Source organism: Canis lupus, chromosome 5, assembly GCF_011100685.1.
Source record: "Canis lupus familiaris isolate Mischka breed German Shepherd chromosome 5, alternate assembly UU_Cfam_GSD_1.0, whole genome shotgun sequence".
Classification (NCBI taxonomy): Eukaryota; Metazoa; Chordata; class Mammalia; order Carnivora; family Canidae; genus Canis; species Canis lupus.
The window spans coordinates 2633629-2652332 of NC_049226.1; the positions used below are offsets into that span (position 1 = coordinate 2633629).

Genomic DNA, 18704 nt, shown 5'->3' on the forward strand with positions numbered 1-18704 from the left:
TCAGGCCTTCCTGGAAGTCCTGTTAAGTGATATTACCTACTCAGCACAAGACAGCTAGACGAGCTCTATATTTTCAACTAAGCACATGGATATTCTGAATAAAATTGCAGTTTGGTAAGTGAGGCTTGGTAATCAGATGGGTCCCAGGTGGCCCCAACAATCCTGGTACTCATGCCCTACTGTGATCACCCATCCTGAATAAGGCTGAGTTGTGTGACCAATAGGATGTAGTGGTAGGGATGGTGCATGCTATTCAAAGCTGAGTCATAAAGGCATTGCAGCTTCTACCTTGATCTCTTGTTATGAGGACAATCAAGCAGCCCTTTGGAGAGACTCATATAGAAAGTATCCAATTTCCAGGCGTCACATGAGTGAGCCACTTTGCAGTGGATCTTCCAGCCACAGGCAAACCTTCAGATGACTGTGCCCCCACTGACATTTGATTGCAACCTTATAAAAGACTCCTGAGCCAGAAACACTCAACCAACACGCTCTCAAAACCCTGACCCACAGAAACCATCTAATAATAAAGGATCATTGTTGCTTTAAGCCACTAAGCTTAGGGTTATGTAGCCAAAGATATTTAAACATAAGGAAAACCAGAACACTAGCTAATAAGCAGGCAGCTAGAAGGGTTGACCATCTAAATAACCACTACATGCAGACTCTTTGCATCTCGACATTACATAGAGAAGGTGCTGCACCTGCTATCAAAGCCTTCTCTCCCAGCTTCATTTTCTGGGCCTCCTCCCACTTTGTTTTCTCAAGTACATTATGACGCTGCTGAAATGCTTATCAAGGTCAGCATTGAATAATGTGTTACCAGATCCACTTGATCATTTTCCAGTTCTCATTTTACTTGAAACAGTTGACCATGACCTTCTTTTTGAATCACTCCTTTTTTTAACTTTAGGACCTTCAAATTCTCATGGATTTCTTTCTAGCTTCCCAGAAGATCTTTTTCCATTCTGTATGGGTTTCTTCTTTTACAGTTCAATTGCTAACAACAGTTAGCATATTGGAGATCTAAGTCTTGGGCCAAGTTTCTTTCTCTATCTATACCTTTTTATAAATAATCCCAACTGGTCTTCTGACTTTAAAGAGCAACAGAATGGTGATGATTCCCAAACTCATAAAGTTCAGTATACTGGTGAAGAACATGAACTTTGGAACCAGAAAATCTGGGTTTCAATCTTAGGTCTGCCACTTGATGATTGGGTGACCATGAACAAATTATTTAATCTCAGTTTTCTCATTTCTGTAGTTAGGACAAGCATAGTATGTATCTATTATCACACTTAGAAGGTTCTCAAACATAAGCTGCCCCTACTACCACTATTACTATTACTTTTGCTATTGGGCATCTCTGCTGGGTATCTAGCAGATATCTTAAAACTATTTAGGTTCAAAATGAAATGTTTGATTTGCCGGGGACCCCAAACTGCATCTCTCCCTATTTGTTCTGCCTCAGCAAATGACATAACTATCCCTCTAGTCACTGCATATGTAAAAAACATGGGAGTCTTTCTTAATTCTTCTCTTTCCTTTATCTCAAATAACCAATCTAATAGGAAGCTCCAGTGTCCCTATCTCCACAGTACATCCTAAATCTATCCATGTCTCACCATCATTCATTCTGTTACATTCATCCTAGCCACTAGCATTTTCTGCCTGAATTACAAAAATGTTCTCTACCCTGGTCTCCATGCTTCCACTTTTTTGTCCCTTTTCCAATAATACTTTCTCAATACAGCAGTTATGTTTTTAAACCATAAATCAGATAAAATCACTTATATGTTAAAAATCCTAAAATGTGTAAGAGCATTTAGCATAAAAGTTAAGCATGTCTTCCACAGTTGTACCCTTAATCAGATTAACTAGTCATTTTTTATACAGTATCAGCTACATTTTCATCATTGTATATTTTATTCTCATTCTTCTACATTTTTGTCCTGGCATTTTTCTCTTTGTTTATAACTCCCCCTACTAGAGTATACATATCATAATAGCATGGATCTTATGTCTCTGATTCATTGATGTATCCTTAGCACTTAAGATAGAGCTCAGAGCAGAGTAGGTGCTCAGTAAAAGTCTGTTTGGTGAACACATGCCAATAAGACAAAAGTAGTAGTCTAAAAAAATTTCCAGAATTCTGACTTTCTAACTGGTTTTGATAGTAATTATTTTCAATAAGATATAGATGACAAGTTAACTGAAGGCAAAGTAATGAGCATAATCCTGGACATCTGAATTTGGGGGTGAAGTCTAGCTGTAACTGGCTCAGTATACAGTAAGACCCATGATTCTGTAGTGCAGAATAGTTCTGGGAGGTATATATAGTTTTGAGATCCATTCACATTTACCATAAATGACCTAATTCAGTGTGAGATTTTCCCTTATTATTAGTCCCCAGAAAAAGGGAGAGCTGTTTTACTTTAGAGTCCACATAGAACATTCCATAATCCATAGTGCTCTCTTAATTACTTATGTAGAGCAATAAAGTAATGTTTGGGCAGACACATTAACCTCAATCAATGCTACTTTGGGATGTTTAGGAGGTTGTCTAATGATTTAAGAATTTTTTTGAAGCTGTTAACTAATAATTACAAGTGTTAGGTAGTATTAAAAACAGATTTTTAGAGATCATTTTAAAAAGCAACATAGTGGGAATCACAAATATACACTTTATAAAAAACCAACCAACATTTTATGCAAATGTCCACTAGTGGTTCAGAGTTTAATTTCCATTTATGGCATCATTGGAAGATTCAAAAGGTCAAAATGTGTTCTAGCTCAAATATTGGAATGAATATGCTATGCCTTGGAAAGCTGTGTTGGATGACTCATTACTTTCTCTAGGGACACCTAAGAGCCTGATACCATGATCCATGGGGCATTGTTGAATTGACCATGTGAGAAATAAAGTAATATTTCTAAATTAGTATATTGGTTTAAATAATATGTCATTTTAAACATGCCTATTCATTTAATTTAAATAATTAAATATGAGTACCTAAACATTTCATTATATCATCTACATTCCTAAAAATTGTAAAAAGTCTATTTCAGTTCTCCTCATTTGAAAAATGTAGAATTGCCTGATAATCAGTTAGAGTTATCTCATTCTGATTTGTACAGTAGGGGATACCTGAAACACCAAGAGGGTTTCATGGGGCAAGAAAACAAAAGGGCTGAGGATAGAGCCTTAGGGGTCACCAACACTAAGAGATAGACAAAAGTAAAAGGAGTCCTGTATAGGAGAACTGATTGGAATGAGAATTTTAGCAGGTAGGAAAATTAAGAAAAAGTAATGATGTTGAATCCAAGAGAAGAGAGCATATATAAAATAAGGGATTTTAATAATAATAATAATAATAATAATAATAATAATAATAATAAATTAGTCCATTGGACCACTGGTCCAAAAGTCTAGTGTCCTGGACTTTTCCATGGAGAGGTCAAGAGAAGGGAGAGTCTGAAAGACTTGGTTGCATTTACATAGTAGACTACTGATCACCTTGGCTAGGGCAGTTGCAATGGAATGATAAAGTCAAAGATTAAGAATAGAAGGGAGGGGAATACAGAGATAAAATGTACATTATTTTATGATTGGTTTGACTTACAGAGAGAAGAGAGGTATGTACTTTGGGTGAGGGGGGAATTTATAGTTTAAGGGTGTTATTGTCTTGTTTTGCTTTGTTTTTAATGAGGGAAAAGTATTGGACATCTCTACAGATTTCTTCAAGAGCCAGAGAGAGTGAACAGTTAAGAAACTAAAGAAGGCTGATTGGATGAGCAGGGTCCAAGCAAAGAGGGGGTGGGTGAATGGATTGGGTGGTCAGACGGAGAGATGAGTTTTGTCTAAGATGAAGGAGCACTTCTTCGTTTGTGCCAAAAAGTAATGAGATTAGGTAAAAATATAAGTTCCTGACCTGGGAGGTCAGAAAGTGGAGGATGTTACTTGACTCCTAGAATTTGTCTACTCACTCTTGGCAAGCGCCTTGAAGCTAACTCTGTTGTTCTGAGGTTGTCAGCACTCCAACTTTTAGGAAGCAGGTTGAATAGTGGATAGAAGAATGTGAACTCCGAGTTTGGATGCACAGAACATTATTAACATTTGAGAGAAGCTATGATCTCCTCCATGTTTTAGCATTTGGTTCCCTTTCCACCTGACCCAGAAACCCCTTTCTCACAGTGTTGCCTTGAGGGGGAGGAGGAGAAGCTTCATTTCCCTCTTCAATATTCTCGGCTGAGCATAGTCTCCATGGCTTTCTGGGCTTCCACGTGCCAGCCTATTAAAGGGAGTGTTAAACTTCATCTCTAACATTTTATATATCTATAAACACTTAGCTCGTATGATACCTTTAAATAATAAAACAAGGTGGAATATAATTAAGGGGCAAAATGAGTTGTACAGACAATTTGTGCTGTGAGCAAGTCTTTTTAAGTTGACTAATGTGACATTGTTCTCAAGGAAAAGAAAACTTCAGCATTTTATTTTCAGAATTACCCTGATCCAAATTAGGTCATGGACGTGTGAGGGAGGAGGGCTGGGAAAGTCCCAGAGCACCTCTCAGGTGATACAAACTCTTGATATTCTTTGTAATTCCACTGCATGGAGAGGAAAGGCCAGAGCAACATGGCTGCGGCTGAGAACAACTTTGCTTCTGTCTGAGGCACTATTTCTGCTTGCAGAACAATAAGCCTTCAGGCCAGTGGACGAGTCTGTTATCAGCCAGCGGCAGGCTGAGAAATAATCTCCAACCACTAGCAACAATGGGTGCCGTATCTCAGGCCAGGTAATGAGTAGTCTTTAAACTGCATCAGCTCGATTGTATTATCCTTTAGTTTTACACTTCTCAGCCTAGAATAGTCTTATCTTTTGCTCTTTTTGTTGTTCTGTGGGGCCCCTCCCCTTCCACAAAGGGAAAGATATTAGGTGACCTTTTTCCTTTCCTTCCTGTTTCAAATTTGAAGCCACAGCATTATAATAAGCCTCTATAAAAATACACATATGTGCATGCATAATTAAAATTACCTGCCTCAGTTTCTTTTGTTCAATATGGCCCAAATAGCCAAATGCATATCTGCTGCATATTAATGACACAGACTGAAGGTGCTAGCCCTGGGTGCTTACCGGGGTCATGATCTCTGAGCCGGCAAGGGGTTAATCTACATCTAGGCAAACTTCACGGATCCTCTATTGGAGGCACTTCCCACACCAACCCTTAAACACGTTTACTGAGACCTAGTAAGAAATAACATCCCGGGCTGCCGGTGCCAACTGTTTCCACAGTGCTGATGCAGTTCAAACCATTAATTGGTTCTTGCAATTTATCCCATTTAAAAGCCATTTCTTATTCCAACAGAAGGTGGCCAGGCCTGATAAAAGTTGATTTTTTTCTTGCAGAGTTACTCAGACTTTCTCCCATGACCTCTCCCCCTGCTATTGTCTTGTATCTATGAGGCATTCTTCCTGAGTCTGAAGAGAAGGAGAGCCTAGGTGGTAAGGGAAGTTAACATACTTGAGAAGATCAGAATTTCTCTCTCTAGGTGAGTGTGCATTGATGAGGCCAAGTCAAAATCATTCCTAATTTGCAAGAAAGGAAAGGACAGGAATGTGAAGCAGTAACCCAAATATGTTAAATTATTCTATAGTCAACCTTATTATTACTTTTTCCATTTTTAAAGACATGTATATGTTAGTGGTAAAAAGCAAAGAATATTGTTTCATTAAAAAGAGAAGCATTAGGAATAGTTCAAAATGAATTTCAAAAGGAGTAAGCAAAACACTTAAAGAGAGAACATGTGCATGTAGATGAAGGGGGGAGGTGCAAAGAGAGCATCTCAAGCAGACCCTGTGATGAGTGCTGAGCCCCATACAGGGCACTATCTCATGACCCGAGATCACAACCTGAGCAGAAATCAAGAGTCAGACGCTTAATCAACTGAGCCATCCAGGTGCCAGAAAAATATATAGGATATTTTTAAAAACACCTAAGTTTGGGAATAACCACTTAAGCAAGGCTCTAATTACAGATGTGATAAAAAGGTTGACAGATTTGGAATGTTAGAACATTTTACAATGGAAGAGAGACTCATCAGTGTTATGAGAAGATACAAGGCCATCTGGAAGAAACTATTCTCAATATAGAAAGAAAAAAAGGAAGCACACACAGAATGTATACAGGATTCTCATAAATCTAATAAAAGGAAAAAAGACAACTTGATAGAAAAAAATGAGGAAATATATAGGAAATATATAGTAGAATGAAATAAGTGGATAATAAATATAAAAAGATGATTTACTTTACTAGAAATCAAGTCATTACAAATTATGACTTGGAAGTATTTAAAGCAATGGGATTGGCAACATTTTAGGAGACAAGTAACATTTGATTTTGGTGAGGACCAGGGGATGGGCGTCCTCATCAGCCATAGTGGACGATAAGAACTTGGAAGCTCAAGGTAGGCCAATTTGGCAGCATTGATCAAATTCTAATTCAGCATTTCTTCTCTGAAGAAATTCTTATAACGTGGCCAGTTAGAGATGGTTGTTCATGGCAGCCTAGCTAATTGATAGAAATAAGAAACAATCTAAATGCCCATGAAGAGGGGAACATTTAAATAAATTATGGTATATCTTTTTATGCATCCAATAAAAATAATAAGGAAGAGGGGCACCAGAGTGTCTTGGTTATGCGTCCAACTCTTGATTTTGGATCAGGTCATCATCTCAGGGTCATGGGACCAAGCTTTAGGATGGGCTCTGTGCTCAGCATGGGATCTACTTCTCCCTCCCCCTATGCATCTCCTCCCTTCATGCTCATATGTACACCCACGTGCTCTCTCTTAAATAAATAGATAGATAGATAGATAGATAGATAGATAGATAGATAGATAGACAGATAGATAAATAAATAAAGTCTTTAAGAAATACAAAAGAATAAGGAAGAACCATAGAGGCACAGAAAGCTATGTCCTGGAAAAGATGCAGAGTAGTAAGAATATTATTATCCCATTTGCATAAAATAAAAATAAAATCAATGTGTGTATACTTCCTTCTATATGTGTAAATGCACAAAAATTATAATGTTAGGAACCATGCTTTCCTCTGGGGAAGGAACAGGGAGAGAGTGTGAATAGGGACTAATTTACATCTTATACAACATACATCTCCATTGTTTGGTTCTTTTACCAATGAATCTACTCATCTATTAATTGCATAAAGGGAAAGAAAGAAAAAAATGCAGATCCCAGTCATATGGTTAACATTAATAAATCGAGTAGTTTACTCTATATGGAGTTAATTTAGAATGCCCTGAGAAAACATCAATGCTTTGTTTATTTTCCCAGATAAAAGGTACGGCAAGGGCCATCAAAACAAGAAATGACTAATGAAAATAGAGGTATCTGCTTAATGGAGAGGACTATATACTCATTCATTAATTTGACAAATAAGTATAAAATAACTTTCTGAGCACTGGAGTTACAGCAGTGAACAAGACAAAGTTCTTGGCCTCCTGGAGCTTAAACTCTAGTGGCCGGGGGAGGGGGAGGCTGTGGGGGTGGGCATGGAGGTCAGATAATAAATAGGTAAACAGGTACATATGGAATGTCACATGGTATAGTGACCTCTGGTAAGAAACAGAGGCAAAGTGAGGGGGCTGGGGTCTGCTAGGAGGGGCTGGGGTCTGCCATAGGGAGGGGGGCCGGGGTCTGCTGTGGGAGGGGGCCGAGGTCTGCTGTAGGGAGGGCTTGTGCTTTCATGTGGGGTAGTCCGTGAAGGTCTCACTTCTGAGCAGAGGCCTGAGCAAAGAAATAAGCTCCATCCAGAAGAACTTTCCAAACAAGGGACAGCAGCTGAGGAGGGCTTGAAAAAGGAACCTCCTTGATGTGTTAGAAATGCAGAAAAAGAAGAACCGTAGGAGGTCAGAGAACCGAAAGGGGAGGCGGGGGAGAGACTGGGAAAATAATGAAATGCACTTTGTTTATGTGCTAAGTGATTTGTATAAATTACTTAATCTTTGAGTCTCCAGGGAGTTGATATTTCCATGTTCAAGATGAAGAAACTGAGACCCAAAGCAGTTAAGTAACTTGCCCAAGGCTCCCTTTCTTATTATGTGGCCCAGCTATATTTGGCCCATGATCTCTTTGAATTTGGAAAATATGCCCAGTTGTACAACAGTTGGACCCAAGCTTATCTGAATTTTGGAAACTGAGGAATCAGAATTCCCCAGAGAGAAAGGCCCAATAGTCTGGATTTTCAGGCATCTACTTAATGATACTGATGATTGATCTGCTGAGTTTAGGAACTAAGTATCTCATCTAAGCCCTGCCCTCTTATTTTTTTTTTTTCAAGAAATTAGTTATATTTTTATTGGAGTAAAAATAACTTCAAAATTTTAATGTCAGCTGGTCAAAATTAGCAAGTCTACTACAAACTGTACTTTGATGGTATTGGTAATATTATCAAACTAGTATTTAAAAATTAAATCCAGAGTGGCAATGTTTTGCATGACACCAAATGTGAGTTCATTTATTACAATATTTGTCAATGCTAAAATGTCAAAAATATATAATAGAATAATAAATGCCATGAATTGAATATGCTCCCAAGAATTGAACGAATTGGCCAATGCTCCACTTTAAAAATTGGATAAAGGGACACCTGGGTGGCTCAGCAGTTGAGTGTCTACCTTTGGCTCAGGGCGTGATCCTGGAGTCCCAGGATTGAGTTCCACATCGGACTCCCTGGATGGATCCTGCTCTCTCTCTCTGCCTATGTCTCTGCCTCTCTCTCTCTCTCTCTGTATCTCTCTTTTTTTTTTTTTTTTTTAAACTTTTATTTATTTATGATAGGCACACAGTGAGAGAGAGAGAGAGAGGCAGAGACACAGGCAGAGGGAGAAGCAGGCTCCATGCACCGGGAGCCCGACGTGGGATTCGATCCCGGGTCTCCAGGACCGCGCCCTGGGCCAAAGGCAGGCGCCAAACCGCTGCGCCACCCAGGGATCCCTCTCTCTGTATCTCTCATGAATAAATAAAGTCTTTAAAAAAATTTTTAATAAAAATTAGATAAACAAGATGGTAGCCTTTGTAAGCCCTGCCCTCTTGCAGATGAGAGAATGGATGTCCTCAAAGGTTGAATGGCCTCAGAGGTACTTCTCAGGGTGGCAGAGCATGGCCTGGGCCTGGACCCAGACCCCTGGACCTTAAGAGTTTCTCAAATTTTGAGATGCAGAAGACCAGGGCTCCTTAGAGGGTAACATGCCTAAGAATCACCTGGGGTCTTTTTAAATTCCGGAAGCTGTTGGGTATACTCAGAGTGGGGCCTGGAGCGCTTCGGGTTCAGCTGGCTTCCCAGGGATGCCCGTGCTGCGGGTCAGGGGCCACACTTCAAAGAGCCAGAGACCTGCCTTTCCTGGGGAGTCTGTTAGGGCTGTTAGAGATTAGGAAGCTTCACACTTTCATGCGAGTGTGTGACAAATACTACCTTTGAGCCCAGTGATAGAAAATACTGTTTGTGTAAGCGTGTGATGGTGTTGGGGAAAGACATGGCGGTGAGGGGACAACATGAGAAGGGAAGGAGGTGACCTGATGTGGGTGGAGGACGTAATGAGGTCTCTGAAGCACAGCTCCCAGGGTATAGTCACACACAAGCTACGAGGAGAAAGTTGAGGCAATGGTGCACAAAACCCAAGCCAGAGTCTCAAAGTTCCTGCTTCGTTGATCTGGACAAGTGGGTATTTTTTTAACCCGATTAATCCAGATAATTAGCATGAGGGAAGTTGGTTAATCTCTTCCTATACTTGCCCCACCAGACAGTGCAGCGTTGGCGGTCATGGTGACACTGTTGGCGTGCTTTTCCTGAGGTCTAGGAATTTTGCCATCTTTGCTACCCTGGCCCTTCCCCATGTGACCTTCAGGGACCACTTCCAGCTGTGCACTTGAGCAGTGCTTTCCAGCAAAACCTAATTATCCAGGCCTGGTCACCGGCCACCCTGTCTCTGTGGAAATGCACTTCATGGCCATGAATTGCATGTTTGCCTAAGAGATGGGCCAGGCCGATGAAGCGCGATTGTCCTGGCTGCCGGGTGCCTGTGCTTTCTTCCCTTGCAGGGAGGTTGGGATGCAAGGTAATTGAAGTTGTGTTCTTGTGAGTCTCGTGGCAGAGGAACCTGCTCCCAGGGATCCTGACAAAGCAGCTCCTGGCCAGGAAGCAAACCTGACTGCATTATTTAGATGTTATAAATCATCATCTCTCCTTCAGTGCCACGGGCTCCCAGCTCAAGATGACTGATGGGCAGAAACCACGTTCAGTGTTCCTGAACACCCAGCTTCCCTGGGTCCTCCTTGGGTGGGGCCCAATTCTTAGATGCTGAGGCTTTGATTTCACGGGTGATGCCACAGTGTGCGGGAGGCAGGGGGGGCAGTGGATCACGCGTGGGACTCACTGTCTCCTGTGGCTTATCCCATATCCATGAGGCCATCGTTAATCTCATCCAGCCCTACTGCCCGACTATACAGTGAGATAAGTAGTCCCACCTCATGCATGGATTTCCCTTAATTACGGAGATGCTTTGTTTTTCCATCACCCGAAATGAGCTAGTCTACACAGTAGATATCTTGATAAGACCTCAAAGCAATTTTTAAAATTTCAGCGATTGCTCTGGAAATATTTTTGAGGAATTCTAAGAGATCTCTTGCATCTCCTTGGCTTCATAAACGTAATATGTTTAATGTTTTTTAACATTGTTTTCATGGCCCACAGTCATTGTTGTGAACAGTGCTTACTGAACAATGCTGAGTTTTGAGGCTGCTCCCCAGAGCTATTGAGGTGCCTGGTTATTTGCTCCTAAGATAACCTTATCCCAGTTGCAATGCTTTTGAGTTCATGCGTCTACTTTTTATAGTTTTTCCTTATTCTTCCTTCCCGTCAGAATGCCAGTCATCATTTTTTGCTGCTGAAATTTCATTTATCTTTAGTCAATATATTTCTTCCTCCCACAGTCCCTGCCCTGCCCACCTCAGTGCATCGGAGTTTCTATTTTGGCAACAGTTCTCAAAGTGTGATTTATTTACCCTGTGATTCATTGATCCCCAAGACCCTTCCTGGGGGTCTATGAGGTCAAAACTACTTTCATAGTATTACTAAGGCATAATTTGCTTTTTCCAGCATGTTGATATTTACTCTAATGGTACAAAGGCAATGGTGGGCATACATGCTGGCATGTTAATGTTCATCAATTAAGCACCATCAAATTCTGCTACTCTTCGCTGTATTCCTATTCAGAGTTTTTTTTTTTTTTTTAAGAGGTTTAACTTAGAACTAAGAATGTTCTTACTGAAGCAGCAAAAATTGTTGAATTTAATATTCCTGAAATGTAATAGACGTATGCATAAAGCACAAAGTATGATGGCTTCTCAAAGATGGATCGCTTGTCAGGTGATTTGGGTTGTGAACTGAAGTAGCCCTTTTGTCCTCCCCCCACTCACTGCCCCCCAAAAAGAGCATTTTTACTTGGAAGAACAAGTCATAGATACTTGTGGTTGTTCAGACTTAGTTTTGGTGATCCGGCAAATGTTTTGAAATGAATAATGTGAGCCTGTCACTTGGAGGAAAACAACTGACAGCATTTGTTATCAAAAATCATCAAAAATAGAATTTGGACTTTCAAGCTAAAACTAGCATTTTGGAAAACATGGATTTGCTATCATGAGCTGGGTAGGTTCTCAATGCCTAAGGATTTTCTGATAAAATTGGTGGTGACATTAACAGATGTGATTTTTCTTTCTTAATTTTGTATTATGAAGTGTGTCAACATTCGGAAGATCTACATATATCAGTGAATGAAGATTTTCTAAATAACTGATAATGTTCCAAAATGATGCACAGCTAAAAAAGCCATCCAAAGGAAAAGATAAGACAGGAGGATTTTAAAGTAACAGAGTATAAAATGTTCACTTATCAATGTGGTTTCAGATTTCATACTGAAATTAAGGCTTAAGAAACTACCACTTGTTGAGTTTTGGGATATATCAAAAAGGAATATCTGCAATTATCTAAAAAGGCTACTAAAATACTGTCTCTTCTATCTACATCTCTGTGGAAGGCGGCATTTTCCTCACATACTTCAGCCACAACCGATCACAACACATTGAATGCAAAAGCAGATACAGAAATCTGTCTTCTGTTAAGGCAGACCTTGATGATAGTTGCCCAAATGTAAAAACCCGTCTCAATAAGTGTTTAGTTTGGAAAGTATCTATTTTCCTTAGAGATGTGTTAGCGATATTAGAGTGTAATGAGTTTATTCTTATCATTTTAAAGCAAATCATTAAATATCTTAAATTTTGCCTCAATTTAGTGTCTAATATGGTAACTATCAACAGGTGTAATATAATACTAAAGCGCATTCCTTGTGGTCTCTAATCAATTTCTACATGTCAGTGGGACCTGAGACCAAAAGGTTTGGGTCCTGGTATATTTGGGTGATAGATTAACTCTTACTCCTTACCTGCTATTGCCCTCCTCAGAGCTTGACAACGATCATGCTAGGGAAGCTGGTGTGGAATCGCCATTGTTGACTTGCTGCAGAAGCAATGGAGCTCTCATTAAATTGCAAGTCTAGATTAGGATCCACATTTTCTAGGTCGTGGTCAGGATATGTTACACTACAGTTAGCTCAGGGAAGGGGACGTAACCAGATTTATGCAATGTTTGCCTGATACTAGTGTAAGGTCTGACTGGGCTCCAGAGGAGGTATTCTTTTAGAGGTCGTGCATGCTCTTGGCTGCATAGATTGAGTGTCATTTATTTTTTTCTACTCAAATACCTTTGTCTCCACCACCACCTCCACATCCTTGTCTATTCTTTACCTACCCTGGAGGGAATACCTGTACGTCTCCTTTAAATGTTACCTTACCAGAGAGGTTGTCTCTGACCGTTCCCCATTCCAGTAGGTGCCCACCCACTTCCACCAGCGGTGTTTATGCCCTGTGCACCGCTGGCACATTGGTTTGTTGACCAGTTCTCCTCACTGGAATCTAAGCTCTGAGGTGTGTGTGTTCTGGTCTCTGCATGCCCCCATGTATAGAACTGCACCTGGCACAAAGGAGGTGCTCAATATTTGTTGAATGAGACGATGGATGTTTTGAGATGTTCAGGATGTTTTCTTGGAATCAGTGATCTTGTCAGATAAGTACTCTCTGAGAGAAGTCCTGGGTGACCTTATATTGGCTGCTGTCCATGTGTCACCACCCTCCTTTGAGCAACAATAGCAGTGATTGTCTATCCTGCCTAGCAAGGAGTAAAATGTGGAGATTAAGAGCACTCCTTTCTAACTGTGGGACCCAGGTCAACCGACCTGAGCTTGACTTTTGTGAATGACTGCAGTGTCTTAGGTTACTTTCCTTAAGAAGCAGTCTCTGATACTGAGATTTGAGTTTTATGGGGAGTTCGGTCAACAAGTCTGTTAGGGCATGAGCAAGCAGGTCGGGTGGCTTGGAGAAGCTGAACTGAACAGCAGTTGTAACAGAAGCTGGACACATCCTATACAGTCCTTGGTGCTGAGAAGACCTTGATCAAGGCCAGGGCCCCATCCTCCGGAGCAGTCAGTGGTTGGACGCATGCTGCCAAGGAAAGGGACATTGGTCAGGGCCACCCACAACCCCAATTTCCTGAGGGGACTCAGCAGATGGGACGTCCTACAGCTGGGGCAGTGAGTGTTTCAGTCCAGAGAAGGGAATCTGGGTGGGTGCACCATAGCCTTCACCATAGAAAATAAAATGAGAAAGTTCATGGCAAGTGCTTGCCAGACAGTGATTCCTTGATACCTTTTAGTTATTGTTATTATTATTTTGACCTTTCTTCACAGTCCTGATTACTGTCTGATGGTATATTTGTTATTTATTGGTTACTATTTACTAATTGTTCCTTCGCTAGAAGACAGGGATTTTAAATCATTTGCTGCATTATGGTCAGTCATTAATCAGTCCCTGGAACATAGTAGGCTTTCGGTGCATACACGTTGAGGGGATGATGTGTTGTGATTAATTCTATTTGCGAGTATGCGTGTGTGTGTGTGTGTCCCTAATCAACCACTAGAGTATAAGCTTTTTAAGAGCAGGGTATGTGTCTTACACCTGTTGTTACTGTCTTGTTACCTGATTGAAGGGCCCATTCTTTAGATGGCATTCAAGCCCCTTCCCATCTGGCCCCACCTCTGCTCCTGTGCTTACTAAGAGGTTGGACCCCCTCCTATGTCTCCACCTTGAAAAGGGCTGCCGTTCTGCTGGAAACACCATTTCTGAACTTCTTGGCTGTGCTAATTCCTCTTTCACTTACTCTCCGGTCCTCCTGGAACTTTCTACACCAGTTTGGTTCTGTTCCTCCTGTCTGCTCCCCTGGCCCTTGGCCTGTCCTCCTTCGATGAACTTGCCACACTCCACGTTGCGATCATCTTTATGACCCTAAGACTCCAGTGAGGATTGTCTCATTTGTCTATATTCCTACTGCCTGACATAGGCATTGTCGGTCTAACAACGTGATTAATACATTTTTATATAACCAGGGGCTTGTAAAGAGTATTATAAAAAGTATTGTTTAAATCTTCAAATGGTTTTAACTGGACAATGTTGGACAATACTCTGATAATACCACAAATTTCCTTGATAACTTTCCCCTGACAAGTTCAAAGCACTGTGCATGTTCACTTTTGTTCTGTCCTCCACACTTGATGATTTAGGTGAATTATGTTGCTTTTTGATGGAAGTCGGTGGGGCTTCCACCTCCACCACCCTCTACATGAAACACGGGTGGAATCATTTATCACTTACTGAATAAATGGATGAATAATGTAGTTATGGGCTAACTGGGAAGACCTAAAGTCTTTTCAGCTCTCTTCTATTGCTCCTGACAACAGCTTACTTGGAAGCGAACAAGATGCATCACGAGGCTATTAGACTAGATACATGGGATTTTCTTTCAATTAAAATGCATAATCCCTAAAATAATGGACTAGAACTAAATTTTAAAATCTCTGGCCTGGTATGACCTCTCTTGCCTTAAAATTCCTTGAAGGGTTATCAGAATTCTTGGCTGTTTAATTCAGAGAGCCTTGGACATCTTTCTTTTGTTCTGACTTGCTACTTAAATCTTTCACTGTTAATTAATATTATATCTGTTTCGTGTTGTTTCCCCTATTGCACTGTGCTCGGCGTAACAACGGGAACCTGCTTATTACTAACTGTAGTTCATAACAAGCCTAGGAGTTCTCTGAATACCCACAGGTGCCTCTGTGAAGGTTAGAGGAAAGAGGGAGAAACGGAGAAGGTACAAGTGGCTGAAAATGACCCCTGTGCCTACGTCCTGGGTTCCTCCACACTCCCCACTCCCACCCCAAAGGAGCAGCTCAGCTTTTATAACTCACTGAATTTCCTCTGTGGGATTTCATTGGCAGATAAGGGTTCTGCTCCTTAAAAGACAGGTTTCATAGCCACTAACCATTAACATATATGATCTGTTATGTGAGCTGATGTATGTTCTTTCCCTACTAAAGTGTAAGCTCTATGAGGGCAGGATCTATAGTGAGTATAGTAGGAAATCTTTCACATACAAGATGAAGGAATACATTAATTTGACAAAGAAGGGATTATACAGAGATGGTGCTGATTGATGCCTGATTGGCTTAACATATTTAAGCACGAGAGAACTTTTGAGTTTGGGATGATTTAAATGTAGCATTACCACATAGTGTATTGTCTACACGGCAACCCTTTTGAAGGTGGGAGGTGTGACATTCATAATTACACAGGTCAACAGATGCAGACGATAACTGCCTCTGGCAGAGTAGGGACATAATTCGCTCTCTTAAATGACATCTCAAGGGGATCTTGATTGAGGGCAAATTTTAAAATTCAACCTTTGGCAAGGGGGATTTTAGGTTCTATTTGTTTCTGCCTTGTTAGAAATCGTTGTTACTTATAGGAAACAGCCCAGTGTTGGTCTCGTTGCAGATTACTCACTTCTCCCAATGTTTGAGGGTCTGAAAATTGGAGCCTCAACCAGAAGAGTGAAGGGTCTTTTGGGGGCTGAATGAAATATGCTGTCAGCCGGGCCGGGCTTCTGTCTCTCTGGGACAGGGAAGGCAGCAATGAATCTGCTTCCCAGCCGAGAGGGAGGATAGCTCTTACAGGCCATCTCTGCTACTATTCCCCTTCCAAGGCCCTGTTGAGTCCTATCCATGAAAGTGGGTCCGTTATTCTAGGGCCAATTCCAGACGTGAGAAGACAGACTAGGGGCTAACAAGGACCGTCCTCGGGCATTGAGGTCCTGAGTTAGAGGATGCCCGGCTGTAGCACGTGAGTTCTCTGGGCTCAGTGGATACCCTGTGCTCATTTTCCAGCGTTTCCCGGGCATCCACCTCACGAGTGTACGATGGAGCGTATGATCATTCGCCACATAGAGCCGTAAACGTGGTCCTGTGTGGAATTTAAGGCACTCACAATGAAGTTGAAATGAGATGAGCAAGCCCAGGGAAACTCCTTTTCAATGGTGGGACTAGGGCCCCGGAATTTAGATCAGGCCATTTCAGAAAGTCTCTGTTTGGTTTTAGGAGATGGTTTTGACCTGTACTATTACCAAGCTTGCGTGATGCGTTCTATTATAATCATGTTACGTTCTGTTCATAAAATTACAAATGTCTCCCAGGAAGAGGGTGAATCAGATGTTATACTGGCAATGCCCCTGACATGTTTATTCCATCTGGGGTCAGTGCATGATTATTAAACCCTACTGGAAAAAAAAAAAAAACAAAAACAAAACGAAAAACAAAAAAACAAAAAACATAAATTGACATTTTTAGCCTGAAAATCACATTGTTGCCAGGTGGTATGCACACTGGCCGTGCACAGATATTGCATCTCCCTGCAGTCATGAAGCAGGTGATGTGCTGGTGCGCTGGTTCATCCTGTTTCCCATAGAGCTTGACTGGATGTGGAAGCAGTGCCTCTCCCCTCTCCACAGGAGGCCTCCTAGAACTGGCTACACAAAACCACGCAGCCCCTTTCACCCCAGTGGGGCAAGGCTGATGCCACATCCCCCAAAGCCGAAGGGTGCTGGTTCCCCCATCCCATGTGTTCTCTGTCATCAGCCCAGAGCCCCTCTGAGGGCCTGTCACCATGAGCAGCTCTTGGAGAAGGCAGTGGAGCATCCTCACTGTGGAGGGGCTGCCCGGCAGGATGATGAGGTGCTTGGTGGCTCCTGATTAGAGATTAGCCCACTGAAGCCTGACCTCAGAAAGGTGCCTTCTGGCTCACTGAGCATTGGTCCTTGCCCTTCCCAATCAGACTTCCACAGTCAAACTTTTAAGATGACTTCGCTTACTGCTGACCTCTCCGAGTTCTTGGGCACAAATGCTGATTGACCGAGACCTCGTTTTCCGAGGGCCGGTTATGGCCTGGAAGAAGCTGGGTGTATAAAGCTAGAAACAGAAGTGAAAGGTGAGCCTATTGTCATTTGGAATCTAAAATTAGAGACCACACAAATCAGACCGGAATGAAGTGAGGTATGCAGGAGGACTCAATTCAGTAGATGTTTATTGACTGATTTCTATTTGCCAGGCCTGGTGTTTTATTTTATTTTTTAAAAGATTTATTTATTTATTTGAGAGAGAGAGAGAGAAGAAGAGAGAGAGAGAGAACTAGAAGCAGAGGCAGAGGGAGAGAGATTCTCGAGCAGATTCCAGGCTGAGCACAAAGACTGAGGTGGGGCTCGAGGCGAGGCTCCATCCCACGACCCTGAGATCACTACTTGAGCTGAAACCAAGAGTCGAATGCTCAACGGACTGCACCACCCAGGTGCCCTGCAGGCCTGGTGTTCCAAATCCCACTCCACCTCCCCCCACCCGCCCCCACCTCCGTAAAAACCCCACCTATGTTGCCCATCATGTGCTTTGCACATAGTGGGCATCTTTTCTTGCTGATCATCTGAACATGGGAAAGTATGGTGAGAAAGCAAAACATGAAAATAGTGATTGGCTCCTGACCACAATTCCCCTGAGGTCATTTAACACGGCAGCATTTTCTCCTGGAGCCGGGATCCTCCAACCAAGAGCCATCAGTGGTTGTCCTCAGAAAAGCAGGGTGATAAAATAACTTGCAGTTCACTCTCCAGAATTGTCCCCTTCCTCATGCCATCTCCCCACCTTGCATACGGCCCAGGTCCGCCTGCTGAAATGGCACGGTGTCAGAGCCTGCTTCAAGACTACCTGCTGTCCCTGGTCACCTTCTGGCATCACCGTCTCGAACTAAAGAGGACTCGATATTTCCTTTAAATCCTGATGAGGGGTTCACACCACATGTATTTATTGTGTTATTTCTTGCTACATTTATTTTTTTATTTAAGGATTTTATTTATTTATGCATAAGAGACACACACACACACAGAGAGAGAGAGGCAGAGACACAGGCAGAGGGAGAAGCAGGCTCCCTGCAGGGACCCTTATGTGGGACTCGATCCCGGGACTCTGGGATCATGCCCTGAGTTGAAGGCAGGTGCTCAACTGCTGAGCCACCCAGGTGCCCCTCTTGCTAGGTTTATGTATGAGTGTGAGTCAATCTGTCTTATCCTCAGCATTGGCCAGCTAGGTGACAGAAAACAAGAACTGGGTTTCATTAGTGCATTAAATAATTGATTTTTA

The 18704-nt window shown here is 41.8% G+C and overlaps 1 protein-coding gene across 5 annotated transcripts in view; it reads left to right on the forward strand.

Annotated features, from left to right (window-relative positions):
- Positions 1-18704, forward strand: part of OPCML (opioid binding protein/cell adhesion molecule like) — a 1015083-nt gene that overhangs the window by 962800 nt on the left and 33579 nt on the right. The gene's annotated exons all lie outside the window — the stretch shown is intronic.